The sequence below is a fragment of the Panthera uncia genome, chromosome B1 (genome assembly GCF_023721935.1).
Source record: "Panthera uncia isolate 11264 chromosome B1, Puncia_PCG_1.0, whole genome shotgun sequence".
NCBI lineage: Eukaryota > Metazoa > Chordata > Mammalia > Carnivora > Felidae > Panthera > Panthera uncia.
The window spans coordinates 198,941,476-198,957,592 of NC_064811.1; the positions used below are offsets into that span (position 1 = coordinate 198,941,476).

At 52.4% G+C, this 16,117-nt stretch overlaps 1 long non-coding RNA gene across 1 annotated transcript; it reads right to left on the reverse strand.

The window, feature by feature from the left end:
* Positions 1-894: 894 nt before the first annotated feature.
* LOC125923501 (uncharacterized) lies at positions 895-5,907 on the reverse strand. The gene is made up of 3 exons (XR_007458064.1): positions 5,843-5,907; positions 4,835-4,925; positions 895-3,224 (listed from the first exon to the last, which is right to left on the reverse strand). It is a non-coding gene; the product is annotated as an uncharacterized LOC125923501 (long non-coding RNA).
* Between the last annotated feature and the right edge of the window lie 10,210 nt (positions 5,908-16,117).

Genomic DNA, 16,117 nt, shown 5'->3' on the forward strand with positions numbered 1-16,117 from the left:
CCCGCGATCGCCGTGCTGCCACCAGGACCATCAGCTTCCCTGCCTTGACCCCAAGTCAGACCTTTCAGTTAACTCCGATCACTTTGGGTTTTTTTTCAGTTTTCATCTAATTGTCCCCCAGATTATTTCTGGCTGTGTTGTTTAAAAGCGGACTACCGGGAAGCTTCTCTGAGACACAAACAGCCCCGCCCTTCCTGGCGCTGAGAGCTGGGCCCTGCAGGGTTAGGTCCAGCCAACATGTGGAGCATTTGTAGATATGACTCAGCGTATGGTCACGACATTGTTGTTTTAATCCCTTTTCTTCCTTCCTTCCCAAGTGATACTTAGACAAGACGGCTATGTTGGGGAAGATAAGCAACAATGACGTCTGAGGGGAAAATGGTACCGTTTTCTAAAATCTCCTAAGCAGTTCTTCTTCTGAAGACAGACATTATTAGTTGAAATAACAGGCCAATTAAACAGCATTCGTAAGAAGCAACATCCCGCGGTAATAAAACATGCATTTGGCTGCAAAGGTGTTCGCCTTTGTCTTAGCCATGCTTCAACTCGCTGGATGACTGTGTAAAACGTTTAACTCCCGGGGTCTGTGGGCTGGGTTAGATTACCTCCCAAGTCCCCACCCGTCTACAGTAATGGGCAGACCACAGGTTTGATTACACAGAATTCTGCTGTTTTGACCGTCTGCCATTTGTTCCACATGAGGCACCGCGTAGGTTCATTTCTACTAAGAAACAGAACAGATCAGTACCTCCTTTGGGACCCCTTCCCTCCCAGTGGTAACTGAAGTAACCTAATTTTGTATTTGTCGTTCCTTTGCTTTAGTTTATTAGTTTTTTTTAAACTTTTTAAAATGTTTATTTACTTTTGAAGCGGGGGGGGGGGGGGGGGGAGAGGGCGGGCGAGAGGGGGGCAAAGGAACTGAAACAGGATCCAGGCTCCTAGCAGTCGGCACAGAGCCTGACACGGGGCTCAAACTCATGAGCCGTGAGATCATGACCCAAGCTGAAGTCAGACGCTTAACCCACTGAGCCACCCAGGTGCCCCTGAACTCTGTCATACACTTTAAACACACTGAGATGTTTTCATCGCATGGCCGGGCTCAGGATTACACAGTATCGTGCTTCTTACATCATTTAATATTGGAAAGAAAGGATAAAATGGTATCTTTCCCATCACAAAGTTTACCGACGCGTTGGTGCTGAGATTTCACAGGGATCAGAACTGATCCCCAGTCTGGCCTCCCTCACCCCCCACGACTGGGTTTTCCTCGAAGCGCCATCAAGTTCTGATGAGAGGCAAATCACTTAGCCGACATCCTCAATGCGTCCACAACCACAGTATCTGTTATCTTATGAATTATCTGTCAGAAAACAGGGCCTGAGGAACCGAAATACTGGAGGAGAAAGGGAGATTGCCTTGAGCAGAACAGCTCAGTCCTCCAGGCACTAAGCAGGCCCGCTTTCGGTATAAGGCCGGCAAGAAAGCAGTACGAAGGAAGCAGGCATTTTTTTCCCCAATGTTTCTTTATTTTTGAGAGAGAGAGAGACAGAGAGAGAGGGAGACACAGAATCCGAAGCAGGCTCCAGGCTCTGAGCTGTCAGCACAGAGCCTGACGCGGGGCTCGAACTCACGAACTGTGAGATCATGACCTGAGCCGAAGTCGGCGGCTTAACCAACTGAGCCCCCCAGGCGCCCCGTCTTTAGTTTATTGTTTTAATTACCAGTCCTTCGGGCCCTCTCTCAATCTCTCATATACTGCTTAGATTTGCATGTTCTAGGTCTTGTACACAAACATGTATTTTCCTGAGACGTTCTTTGTTATCCTACACGCAGTTCACTCATTTTCACTACTTTGAAAAAATTAAGTTCTGAATACATCTTATGTGACCCCCAGGGGGCAGGCGTTCTGGACACGCTTCCGCAGACGTTCACGTGCGTGTCTGCCTTCCCTCCGAGGATGGACGCCCAGGACCGGAGATGCTGGCTCACAGGGCACGCACATCTTCAGTGTCACTAGGTGACCCAATCCCTTCGCAAACAGGTGCACCAACAGAAACTCCCGCCAGCTGTGCTTAGCCTCCTGGGGTAATTTTTTTTTTTTTCTTTCTATTTCATACAAGTGTAAATGCCTTTTAGCAGATTAAGGAAGTTCACTTTCACCCCCACATGCCGGGAGTTTTTACTATTAATGGGGTTTGAATTTTACGAAGTGTCTTCCCTGTAGTTATTGAACGAGCATGCGGTTTTTCTAGTGGGGATTCAAAAGTAATAGATTTTCGGGGCACCTGGGTGGCTCAGTCGGTTAAGCGTCTGACTCTTGATTTGGGGTCAGGTCGTGATCTCATGGTTCATGAGTTCCAGCCCCACGTGGGGCTCCCTGCTGATGGCGCAGAGCCTGATTGGGATTCTCTCCCTCCCTTTCTCTGCCCCTCCCTTGCTCATGCACTCTCTCTCAAAAATAAATAAATAAACTTTAAAAAAAGTAATAGATCTTCTAAATTTTAACAATCCTGGCTTCCTAGGATAAAGGATTGCTAGATTCATTTGCCTAATTGTCTCAGGGACTTTTTTAAGTCTAAGTTCATGAGATTGGAATTTCGTTTCTCACACTGTTCTTATCAAGTCTAACCTCATAAAATACATGGATTCTGTCCACTCTCTGGGACAGTTTAAAATTCGAATTCTCCCCAGGGCACCTGGGTGGCTCAGTGGGTTAAGCATCTGACTTCAGCTCAGGTCATGTGAGTTCGAGCCCTGCGTGGGGCTCTGTGCTGACAGCTCGGAGCCTGGAGCCTGCTTCGGATTCTGCGTCTCCCTCTCTCTCTGCTCCTCCTCTGCTTGTGCTCTGTCTCTCTCTGTCTCTCAAAAAATAAATAAATGTAAAAAAAAAAAAAATTGAATTCTCTCTTCCTTGAATATTTGGTAGAACCAGTCCACAAAACCGACTGGAGCTTCTGTTTTCTTGCCGGAAATTTTTACTTACTCAACTTTTTAAATGCCATTTGGACTTTCCGGTCTTGTCAATTTCCTTCAGCCGGTATTGGCAAGTTAGATTTTTTTTTTTTTTTTTTGAGGAATGTATCCACTGATTCTAGGACTGTAGAGCTACTTATGACATGGTCCTGTTGTGGTTTTAATCTCTGCCACCCGCACAGGCTTAGCCCCGCTCGTCACGCCCGCGTTGGTCTTCCACTGCTCCTGTGATACAGGATCACACAGTGAGTCTGAAACAACACAGATGTAGTGCCTTATACCTCTGTGGGTCAGAGTGCAATACGGCTCTCGCAGAGACACGATCAAGATGGTGGAGGGCTGTGTCCCTTCCCGGGGACTCCGGGGACAAGATCTGCCCCTCGCTGTGTGCAGCTTTAGAGGTCATCCGCATTCCCCGGCCCGACGCCCTCCCTCCAGCCTCAGAGCCAACGGCAGTGAGCAGGGTCCCCGTCACGCCGCCTAACTCCAAACACTTCTCCTCCATCGGCCAAGACCAAGGACACTGGAGAATACTTCGGGCCAGGATAACATCTCCATCTCAAGGTCCTTGCCTTAATCACATCTGCAAAGTCCCTATTGCCGTGTGACGTCACGGAGTCCCTAGCTCTGGGGATTAGGACATGGACACTTCGGGAGACCCTAACTGTGCTACCACAATGTCTGAGATTATTTATTTATGCCTTCTCCCTGGCTCCCTGGCCCACCTCTCTCTCACTTTTCCTTTGATCAGTTTTGCCAGGGACTTTCATTTTTTTAGTCTCTTTGTGTTCCGTCTCTGTGGTGTTATTATTTTTCACTTTATTAATTTCCACCCTCTCATTTTTCTTTTCTCTCTTCTCTTTACTTTTGGGATGTTCTGTCATTCTATTTCTAATTAGCTGACGTTGTAGAGCCAATAATCTTGCCCCCCCCACTTTCTTTCTAGTTAAAGCACATAAAGGTACACACATCCCTGGAATTACTGCTTTAACTGCATTTCACGCTTTTTAAAACAATTTTTTTTCAATGTTTATTTTTGAGAGACAGAGACAGAGTGTGAATGGAAAAAGGGCACAGGGAGAGGGAGGGAGACACAAAATCTGAAGCAGGCTCCAGGCTCTGGGCTGTCAGCAGAGCCCAACACGGGGCTCAAACTCACGAACCACAAAATCATGACCTGGGCTGAAGTCAGACGCTTAGCCCACTGACCCACCGAGGAGGCCTTGTTTTGGTTTTTTTAAGAGAGAGAGAGAGCGCTCAAGAAGGGGAGGGGCAGGGGCGCCTGGGTGGCTCAGTGGGTTAGGCGTACAACTTCAGCTCAGGTCATGATCTCACAGTTCGTGAGTTCGAGCTCTGCGTCAGGCTCTTTGCTGACAGCTCAGAGCCTGGAGCTTGTTTCCGATTCTGTGTCTCCCTCTCTCTCTGACCCTCCCCCGTTCATGCTCTGTCTCTGTCTCAAAAATAAACGTTAAAAAAATTTTTTTTTTTTTAAAAGAAGGGGAGGGGCAGAGGGAGAGAGACAGAATCCCAAGCAGGCTCCAAGCTGTCTGTGCAGAGCCCGACTCAGGGCTCGATCCCAGGAGCGGTGAGATCCTGACCTGCTGAAATCAAGAGTCAGATGCTCAACCAACCAGCCCCGCCAGGCCGCATGCAGGCAGGTGCATGTTCTCACACCATCTCCTCACCCTGCACATTGTTCTCTTGCACACACAGACCTCATGCCCGGTAGACAGCCCTCAAAAACAGCTCCTGCTCAAGTTGGGGGCGGGGGCGGCCCCACCCGCAAACACACCCACAGAAGTCACAGCTCAGCCACAAGTGGCTGATGGTGAAGCCAGCATAGGGCGCACCCCTGCAGTACCTGGTCCTGAGGGCCAGGGGGCAGCACACTCTGCCTGCACAGGAGCTCTGCACAAGACTTCAGGCTTCCAGGCCAGAAGACAGCTAACTTCCTGCGGTACACAAAGAGTAGGACAAAATCTCAGAAACTCAGAACTAATCTACACGATAAAGAGTTCAGTTTCCGGAGCAGTGATACTCCGGGAGAAGGGGAAACACGTACGTTTTCAGGTAGTAATTATCTTCATCCTAAAGCAGATCAATGACTTCGTCTTTATAAGAAAGGAGAAATTGTTGTTCCAAACACTTCAACGCATCAACGGCACGTGGCTTGAGCGGGGTCTGGGTGACTCAGGCCTCCAGGCCCTCACCTGGAGGCCCCTCCTGCACAATCCTGACAACCCTTACCACTGTCCCCGGCCACCCTGCTCAATTGGGGGGGGGGGGTTGCTGTTCACGGTCCTATACCTGCACTGTCTGTAGCCAGGGGACAGGGGCGGGATGGGGTGCTGGTCACGGTGCATCACCTGCACTGTGGGTGCCCAAGAGCGTAGGGGACACCCCTCTAAAGTTGGGGGGCTGCCTGTGGTCCTTTTCCTGGGTTGTCTGTGCCAGGGGAAAACAGCACTTCGCTCCAGTGGGGGCCTGCGTGAGGTCCTCTAACTGCGCCGTTCCTGGGGAACAAGCGACACCTGGAGCTCTACACGCCCCGTCCTGCAAATCTTCGGGGGGGGGGGGGGGGGGGCCGCCCGGAGTTCACGGATCGGTGGGAGTTCTGGGGGCCCGCCCTCCAAGGACCCCGGCCTCCCATCCTGGCCCGCAGTCAGCACGCCGCCTCTCCCCTGGAGCCACAGCATCCCTCTCCCCAGGTACCCCGCCCGCGCCCCCAGCCCGCACTGGCCACCAAACTCGGACCCCGCCCCCTCCGCCTGGGGACCCCAGCCTCCCCACCCCGGGCCCGCATTCATGTCCCCGCCCCAGGACCCCCGCCCCAGTATCCCCCCCTTTCCTGGCCCTGAGCCGCACTCACCTGGCAGGTGCCAGAACTTGCCGTCGGTCTGAGAGCCTCTCCCACTGCCCAGCCTCGGCGAGCTAATTGCGCGCCCCGGCCCCGCCCCCAGGGCGGGACCACCTCCACGCCGCGATTGGCCGGCCCAGCCGGGGCCGGGTACCCATTGGCTGACCGCTCTCGCCGCGCCCCGCCCCCGCCTCGGCACCGCCCAGTGGCGGCCGGCTCTGCCCGCGACTACCAGCCCAACGACCTGCCGGCTGCGCACGCGTGAGCCGGAGGTGGGGGGACGCGCCTAGGCTCCCCCGAAACCACACCTGTCTTTCCTGAGGATCCTTGTGCTGCGCAAGCCCAGGCGGGGGCCAAGAACGGGACGCCACCCCCCCAGGGACACTGGCCCTTCCTGAGGACCCTTGGGCTGTGCACGCGGGGGCAGGACGCCCCCCCTCCTCACTTACCCTCACCCCGCCCCACACACCTGTCCTTCCCCAAGCACCCAAAGACAGTGCACGCGTGGGCCGGGTCGTGGGCAGGACCCCTCAAATCACCTGGCCCTTCACGAGGACCCTTGGGCTGTGCACGCGTGGGCGGGGGCAGGACCCCCCCCCCCCCCATACAGACACCTGTCCTTCTTGAGGACCCTTGGGCTGTGCCTGGGCAGGGCCCCTGGGCCACAGACCACCCCCCAGAGCACCACCCCTTCCTTCCGGTACTGGTCCAGCCTGCAGGCCGGTCCTGGCCCCTCAGGAGGTCAGCTGCTCTCAGACCCGCCAGGGCTTGGGCCTTAGGAAATGCAGCGAGTTCACAGGTTTCCCAGCCAATTTTTAGAGGCAAGGAGTAGTGCTCTGAGAGACACAAGTGCGCCTTCTGCTTCCGCCCCCCAATGCGGAGCGCGTCCTAGGCTTTCCAGCCTTCGCAGACTTTGAGTCCATCTGTGGTGGAAAACCGGCGCACGCTGGGTTCCGCAGGGGAGCGTCCAGCCTGGACGGGAAGGTCAACCCGTGCTGTTGGACTTGTTAACCAGCGGCGCCTGTTTCATGATTTACAAAGAAACGCACTATTGTTACCGTGACCACTGAAGGGAGGGACTGGGGACCCAGGTGTCTTTAACCAGACTACGAAGAAACCGAACTCACGGCTGGAGGATGTTCCCTGGTACACGGGCCTCACAGGTAGCACGCTTGTTCTTGTTTGTCCAAGACGTGGGCTCCTCCCCTCTCCTGCCCAAATCTCTGAACCCCAGAAGCGATTTAAGGTCGGGATTTTACAGCTGCCAGACGTCTCAGAGATCTCTGGCCCCACTCACTTGGCTTAGAGAATAAAACCAAGCAGCTAATTGTCGTAATTAATTGAAACATTAAGTGCCCCTACAGCTTGGCTGCTCTGTGTAAGTTCATTCGCTGACAGTTTTGACTAATGTAAATCATGGTCCTAACACACAGAGACTGTGATGTAAATAATAGTTTGAGGTTATCTTTTAGCAAAGTTTGCTGTTAGCATTTGCTGGTGGAATTGGCTGATCTATTTTTAAATACTATTTCAGATCTTACAGCAGACTGAAGATACTAGAGTCTGAATCAAAAAAGACAGTTCCTTCTAGTGGTTTTAATGCAGAAAAATATTGTGGGTGTATTCCTAGGGTTCTTTCAGGACCCTACTCAAAGGACTTCCACTGAGATAATTACCTTAATGGCCACGGTTTAACAAAACAAGCCGGCTGAATTAGTTCCAGTTTGCCACACCAGAAAATTCTGATCTTTGCTATGCTTCCGGATCAAGAAGACCAGAAATAAGAAGGAAATAGTACCAAAGGATAGACTAAACAAGGGATTTGGAATCCATTTGGGGACGCTACTTTGGTTTCTGAGACTTTGAAATCCTGCGTGACTTACACAGTCTGAGCTCCGGTCTAAACGTCTGGAAAACGGGACTACTAATATGCACATCACAGCTTGGGAGTTTACAAGGGAGAACTCTACAAAGAGCCTGCGTGATGTCTGGGAAGAGCATGGGGAGCTTGGGCCCGGAGCAGCCAGGCGGGAATATTCTCATATTGTCTGCAGTGGCTGATGCACGTGATGGAAGCCTGCGGTGAATGCTCGGGCCCTCCCAGCGGATACCCAGGGGAGCAAAGTGCAGGTGGCCGCCTCTCCCACACCTGTGGGCATCTGCCTCCAGTCCTAACGCTGTTTTACGGGAACTGCCCTAGGACTTGCAAGTCGCTGGAAACTCGTCTTAGTCCTGTGGAGTCCCCTACATGCCGCTAAAAGGACTAGTCTGCTCGGAACAGGACCCAGCAGGGCTGCTGGAGTGCTGGAACCCCGTTCCTCCCTGGGCCGTGCAGCACGACGGAGCGGGGGAGTGGGTGGGGCAGCCCGATGAAGAATGAGATTCAACAGTGAATTATCTTTCAGGCCTGGAATCAAATTTGTCTTTTAAGACTGTGATTTTTGTGGTTTTAAACTTGCCCGTTTCAGACACGTAAACATCATCAGTGCATAGAAACACCAGTCTCTGGGTACGACGGCCCGCTCACGGGAAGGGAGGGGATCCACCTCATGAAAGGAAACTAAATAACCAGAAGCCCCTGTCTAGACACGTCCAGGTACTGCATGATCCGGCACATGGTACTTTTATGCTACTCAGAAACAGTCATCATAAAAGCTTTTCCTACTGGCCCCAAGATCTCTTGAAAAAATTTCCAAGGAAATCACACCGTACCTTTCCTGCCTCTTCTAGTTTTAAACACTGACATAGTGTTGTGAAATACAATATATAGAAAATTCATGAATCGTAAATCGAATGCAAATGTAACCAGATAAGAAATTAGAACGTTGGTGGCAGGCAGCACAGACGCATCGGCTCCCACTCTGATCCCAACCTTCTCCCGACTGGGACATTACTTTCATTTGCAAGCTAACCACAGCCTTGCCTCATGTTCTGACAGAGTCCCAGAGCCAGAGAACACAGATCCGCTCAACCGATTTTATTTATTTATTTTTTTAAGTTTATTTTGAGAGAGGGAGAGAGTGTGGGGGAAGGGCAGAAAGAGAGAATCCCAAGCAGGCTCCACACTGTCAGCACGGAGCCCGACAGGGGGCTCCATCCCATGAAACGTGAGATCACATGACCTCAGTCCAAATCGAGAGTTGGACTCTTAACCCACTGAGCCACCCAGGCGCCCCCCAGAGGCGACTTTTAAAGCTCATTTGTGTGGTGTTTGGAAAGAAATGTAAAATTAAGTAAAAAGAAAGTGTCAGTTGCCTGACAAAAAAATATAAAACAGGCAACAGTAAAGGTGAATTCAAGGTATTTCAGAAAAGTTTCCCAATGAATTCAAAGTCATCTTGCCAAGGCCAACCCACAGATGGGTACACCTGTTATATATATAATATTTCATATAATACATAAATAATATATCCATTCAGATTTGCATATGCAATAATGAAATGCGTTTTCTCTTTTTGCTCTATACGGACCTCCTCCACAAGAGATGATGAAAGGTTAGAGCTGCACTTTTAGAATATAGTAAGAATGTCATGTTCTTTTTTTTTTAAGTTTTCAAAAAATTTTATTTATTTTGAGTCAGACAGAAAGCATGAGTGGTGGAGGGGCAGAGAGAGAGGGAGACACGGAACCTGAAGCAGGCTCCAGGCTCTAAGCTGTCAGCACACAGCCCGACATGGGGCTTGAACCCATGAACCAAGAGATCATGACCTGAGCCAAAGTTGGATGCTTAACCGACTGAGCCACCCAGGCGCCCTGTCTTATTATCTCATTAGAGTCAAAAGACAATCTCCATTTTAAAAGTAAATGCAAACAGCAAAGCCAGAAAGTTAGATGGAGGGGGTTGCCATTGTTTTCCGGCCTCCGGGGAAAATTTCTCATGTAAAATTACTTTCTCCTGTGACTTTCTAATAGAATCCCATTAAACCCTCTGAAAACACGTTCGTGACTTTGGTTGTGTGGCTTTTCAGGCCACTTCATTCCTGACATTCTGATTCTCTGAAGTGCTGGCTGTCACCTTAAACTAAGAGCTAATTTGGGGGAGGGGAGTGGACGTAAAACACTATCCTCAAGGGCCACACTCCGACCTCACACGCTCATGGCGGGCAATCAGCGTGTCTGGGCTGATGTATTCCTGTAGCCAGTCTCATTTCTAGAACCTAGTTCTGAGTCAAAGGGTGGCAGCACCTTCCTCTTGAATTCTGAACTGCCAGAAACTCTCCACGGGATGGGACGCATCACCGCACGACGAGCCCCCGAATGCTCCGTCCTCAGAAAGCCACTGGCAGGAAGGCCAGTCCAGCAGGGTGACCTGCGTCCTGACGCGCTGGGGCTTCCCAGGTGGTCCTCGAGCGCCGCCCAGAACTCAGAGGCAGCTCGGGCTGGCCATCCTCCTTCCTCCCCCTTCCTTCTGGTCCACAGCCCTTCCCGGGTGGGAGGAGGCCGCAGGCGCCCAGGGCACCAGACTAGGCCACTGGCACCGCATGTGGGGATCCAGACCCCTCCTTGGACGGCGAGGAGACAGTGACCCGGACGGGGCAGGGGACCGTGCAGATACAGGCCAAGTGAGGAGCAGGGTGAAGCCTGCTGGTGCAGCAGAGCATACAGAGGGCAGTCCCAGGGGGCACAGTGAACCCACGACCTGCACCTGACATCACCCGGCCTGAGGGCCTCTCCCTGACACCTGCCACCCACCCTTCGCTGAGCCTCCTCCTTTGTCTGTCTGTCCCTGCTGGAACACGCAGGTGTCCTACGGGGCGTGCTCTCTGCTGGGTGCGGAGGGCAGAGGCCACAGAGTTTCTACACCATGGCCGCAATGCTAGGACCGCCGTTCCCTTTCCTGATTCGGATGCTGCTTACAAGAGAGCATTTGCTTTGTAAAAATTCACTATTAGGTCACAATTATTGTCCTTATTGTCCCTGTTTAATGGGAAAGGAAACCAGGGCTTGGGGAGGTTAAATAATTTGCCTGAGGGGGGAAAAAGAAAACCGATGTCACTATTAGAATCACCGTTGTTTACACACGAAGAGGAGAAGCCTCAGTAAGTCCAAGGCCCGGGGCCATGCAGCCAGCGAGACCCACACCCAGGCCTCCGCTGACGCCTGACAGGCTTGTAATCTAGGAACAGAGGGTCACGTTCATCCCCGGGCTTTCCATATTAAAGAAAGCATTCGTGGGATTAACTGGATGGTGAGCATCTGAGACGCGGGACTCCCTTTCCCTAATTGTACACTTTTGAAGAAAGCTGTGGATTTCATATTGAAATATGTATGCCTGTGGTTTCTACTGTTTTCCAAGCTCTGAGAAAACGGGGCAGCCCTAACATTGGCATAATTGAGTCATCTGTGATGCCTGGCGATTGGGAAGGATGTGCAGACATTACAGAGGTGAGGCCCGATACTGAACGAGGACCCCTCCCCCACTCCCCAGTACTCGAGTGTGATGACATCTAAAGCTCACGGGACGCTATACCTGCTGTTTTCACATCCTGGGTAGTTCTGGGCACGGGCTGCCCCTGTGATTGGCAGGACGGGAAAGTAGATCTTACACTGCAGTCTGGGCCACCACAGCACGGGGCCACTACTGTTCTGAAAGGAGGAACAGCGGACAGCACCTGTGAGCACCAGCACCAGGGTCCCTCGAGGTCGGAGCAGCCGGCTCCTGATTCATCTGCGGGCGGGCTGACGGCCTTACACGGGCCCCTGGTGTCCCCGGGGCCCTGGGAAGTCAGCGGGCAGGGCAAGCGACCGTCAGGCCAGAGGGCAGACTCTGCAAACCTGAACAGGGAGGGCCGGCTCCCTGAGCGACCTGGCCCAGGGGAAGGCAATGTTGACGGGGCCTCTGCGGAAGGAGCCCCCAGGGCGCAGAGGGCAACCTGGCCTGTGGCACGGGAGGACCCTCCACTGGGGCAGAGGCTTGTGGGGGGAGCAGGGCGCGGGATACTGATGCCCAGGGCTGAGGAGGGTGCTGGCTGCGGCGTGGACTTGCTTTTTTTCTTTTCTTTTTTTTTTTTTTTAAGGTTTATGTATTTATTTTGAGAGAGCAAGAGTGGGGGAGGAGCAGAGAGAGAGAGAGAGAGAGAGAGAGAGAGAGTGAATCCCAGGCAGGCTCCACACTCAGCACAGAGCCCGATGTGGGGCTTGAATTCATGAACCGTGAGATCTTGACCTGAGCCGAAACCAGGAGTTGGGCGCTTAATGGACCACGCCACCCAGGCGCCCCTACATTTTACATTTTAAGCATGATTTCATTTATCAGAACTCCTTGGTACACGGGGACCATGGGAGACAAGAAGGAAGATGGTCACCATGGGGTTATATGCACAGCCACAGTTACCCCCAAAGCCCTCTTAAAATTTGAACTCGAGTTTTCTCCTTTGAGTCACTTAAGAAACTTGCCGAGACCTCTATGCAAATGAAGTTGGAAGCTTAGATGAAATGAATACTTTTCTGGAAAAAAAATTTACCAAAATCAACCCCGAAAGAGCTACAAGGCTTAAAGGGACCAATTCCATAGAAGAAACTCAGATATTCATCAGGGAGCTACCCCCCAAAAAAGCACCAAGATGGCTTCACGAGAGAGCTCTACCGAACGGTCAGAGGCCAGCTCACCTAACACCTCTCACGATACAACAACATGCATGCCCGTGGTTCTTCATTGACACGTCGTCTATCATTGCCAGCACACCGGAAACTATCTAAGGCCCGAGCATGGGTGATGACAGAACGAAGGATAATTAACATGTAGGTCGTGTGGAGAAGTGATGCGGGGCTTTCTGGATGTAATGCATCCAGGAAAAGAGTAAGTGTCTGTGCAGTAGGAAAGAAGGGACAATAAGAAAACATATGCATGTGCCTACCTCTGAAAAACACCTAAGTGGAGACATTCCTAGGTCATATGTAGAAACATTGCCAATTGTACAACATACTGAAAAGCTACAGTAACGAAGACACTGTGATATTGGTGCATGGGTAGATGTACAGGTAAACAACATCCCGGGGACACAGGGTGCCTACTGATGAGTGCGGTCTCTTCTGGGTGATGACAGTGTTGTAAGTGGACTGTGGTGATGGCTTCACAGCCCTGTGAATCCCAAAACCCACCAAACTGTACGCCTTAAGATTTTATTTGCTTACGTATTTATTTTGAGAGAGAGTGTGTGCGTATGTGCAAATGGGGGAGGGATAGAGAGAGAGAGAATCCCAAATAGGCTCTGAGCTGTCACCACAGAGCCCGACGCAGGGCTCAAACCCATGAACCATGAGATCATGACCTGAGCTAAAGTCAGACGCTTAACTGACCGAGCCCCCGAGGCGCCCCATCACATCTTGATTTCTAAGTACCAACCCCAGTGAAGAAAACCAGGGTCCTTGGAGAGATGGCTGAATCCAATACAGGGACGATACGGAGAAGGGACATCCTGTTGCAACAGAAAATAAGGACACACTCAAAAGCAATGATGGGGCAAAGGAAAGGACCCTGGGACCAGTGCGAGGGGCTCCCCCTCACAATCTGGGGCGATCTGAGCATCAGAATGTACACGGAGAACAGTGCATTGTAAATTACTGTGAATAAACTCATAGCACAAAGAAGCCATGTTGATCATGAGCCCATGTTGATCATGAACACAAGATGGGAAGGTTAGTCTCTTCTTCGAGATGGATTTCTGGCAAACGACTACAGAAGGAACAATGGTGTCAGGAGATTAACAGTCTGCAACCATCACGGTAAAAGTGGACTCGGGAGAGCAAGCATCGCATTGGCATCAGTGGACGGTAAAGCCAGAGCGAGAGGCGGTGCCATGGAGATACAGGACACACACGGTCCCGACCCATCCCCGCATGTCACCTGAGACAAGGAGGGCGAGATACAACGTGTGTGGCACAGCCCAGACAACACCGTGATCGGGTGACCAAAGTTAACGCTACCAACAAGGGGCCGACCGGTGCCTCCGGACCCGATACGCCAGAAGGACGGCAACACGTATGTGTTTTCCAGCCAGAAAGGTCTGGTCCAATCCTGACATCAGACCAACCCGCACAGAGGCATGTCCTCTAACATAAATGCCTGCCGGTCCTCACAAATACCAATGTCGTTAAGGACGGGAGCAGGCCGAGCGGCCAGCAGAGCCGTGTCCCCGGCCGTGTCCCCAGCCAGGAGTGGTGGCAGGAGAGGGCATGTGGGGGCAGCTGGCAAGGCCAGGATGCGAACGGCAGATCCCTAAAATGCGTTCACTGTGCTGAGCGTCCTGGGGCCTCTACGGAGGTCACTTCAGACCAGACCCCTATTCTGAGGAATATCGCACCCTGCAGCGTGGGGCCGAGGGGTGTGTGGTGAGGCAGAGAGGAGGGACAGCACACACTGTTTCCCCAACTTTTCTGCAAGTCTGAAATTCGTTCGAATTAGAAAGTTAAAAATAAACATGAACTGAGTAACACACGTGAAACAAAAAACCTTCTTTCTGGGGCTGTGGCGTCGGGACGAGGGGCTCAGGCCCAGGGCGCCTGCCGTCTCTCCTCCTGTCAACAGGGATGATTTTGAGAAAGGTCTACAGTCTCACACTGGAAATGTCTTCCCGTGAGGGCTGATTACACCTGTTCACTTGAGCCCCAGATGAAGTCCAGACACACGGGTATGGACACTCTGAAGGTTAACGCATGAGCAGTGTCCCCTGGCTGACCCGCTCTATCGGGACGGCAGCTCTGGGGCTGACACAGCGTGTCTGTCTCACCTGACATGTGATCCGGACGCAGGTGGCCCGAGGCCGTACAGCAGCGAGAGGCCACAGGGCTGTATGTCCCACCCTCCCTGGTCCGCGTGCCTGTCCCCTCTGTGACAAGGGCAGGTGCACCTGTGGGATCATGACTGCACTTGAGGCCAGTAGGAGGCAGGAAAGGGGCGAAGGGCCTCTGCTCTTGGGGCTCGTGTTCACCTGGGAAGGAAATGCCCAGACTGAGGTTCACGGGGACGGGGACAACCCACAGTCTCCATGACGGACTCTGAAATCAGAATGTAGAAAATCGCTTTTGATGAGTGAGGTATGTTTCCGAGCTTTATTTTTTTTAAGTGACTCCATGTTTTAGATCTGACATACTCAAGCAATCACCAGAAGACGTAAAATGGGGGTCCTAGCGTGGTGGGCCTCCAACTTTCTAACCTTGGCTATCTACACACAAAGCGCCCCTGGCCCCAACGTTGCGCACTCTGGGTTTGCTCGGCATGGAAATAAAATCTCTGGGGTGGACCAAACGGGCTCAGGAATTTCTTGGGCAAGAACCGAGGGTTGTCTTAATATAAACAAGTGAAACTGTGGCTGAAATGTGCCATCTGACGATGCTGGTTTTGCTTTTTATAGATTTTTGCAAGTGGGCAAGGTAAATACTGAGAAAGTTACAAGGTGCTGTAAACGTTTTCCATGTTATGGGTCAGCAGGCAATTCTGAGATTGAAGGCGTTGACACGGAATAACTGAGGACTCTAACTCTGGCTTAATTTTTTACGTCTCTCGGCTGCTTCGGGGCTGCAGACACGAACCACTAATGTTGACGGGAGGCCCAAGCGTCTAGGTCAGCTCTGGCTGCTGTGACCGATCACTGGGGACCAGGAGGCTGCAGTCCAAGGTCACAGTGCTGGCAGACTCCGTGCCTGCTGGGACCACTGCCTGTCTTCCCCTGTACCCTCACCTGAGGAGAGCGGGGGAGGGTGTCGGAAGGTCTAAGGAAAGACGTAACCACTGCCGGGTGACCTGTGGGCTGGGCGCTCGGAGGCTCCTCGCCCCCACCCTTGCCCTTGGATGTGGGTTCTGCTTCCCTCCTGCTCCAGGGACACAGCCTGAGAGAACAACGCGGTGTGGTAACAGCTGTACGGTAGGCATACGTGACCAGACCCACTTAAGGCCCCTCTCGATAGAAACTTAAGACCTGGCTGGAGGGAGCCCGAGTGGCCTGCCTCTGTCCTTGGTCTCTCTTGCGCTCCTCGGACGGGCGGCGGACTTGGGTGGCACCCGGGAGGGTCCCGAGGGAGGCTGGTCTCTTGACTCTTCAATAAGCGTCCTACTCCCATCACGGAGGCTCTGCCCCAGTCACCTCCAAATGCCATCGCATTGGGGGTTCGGGCTTCATGCAGACACGCTCCACAACATGAAGGCTTCCACGGCACGGAGTGAACACCACCCGGTACAAAACAGCACGGCACTAACGCGAAGAGCTACACAGTGAGCAGAGGCCTGCACTCCCCTGGCGGGGCTCCCAGGGCAGAGGTGAGGCTCCCTCCGATGGTGTCTCCACGAGG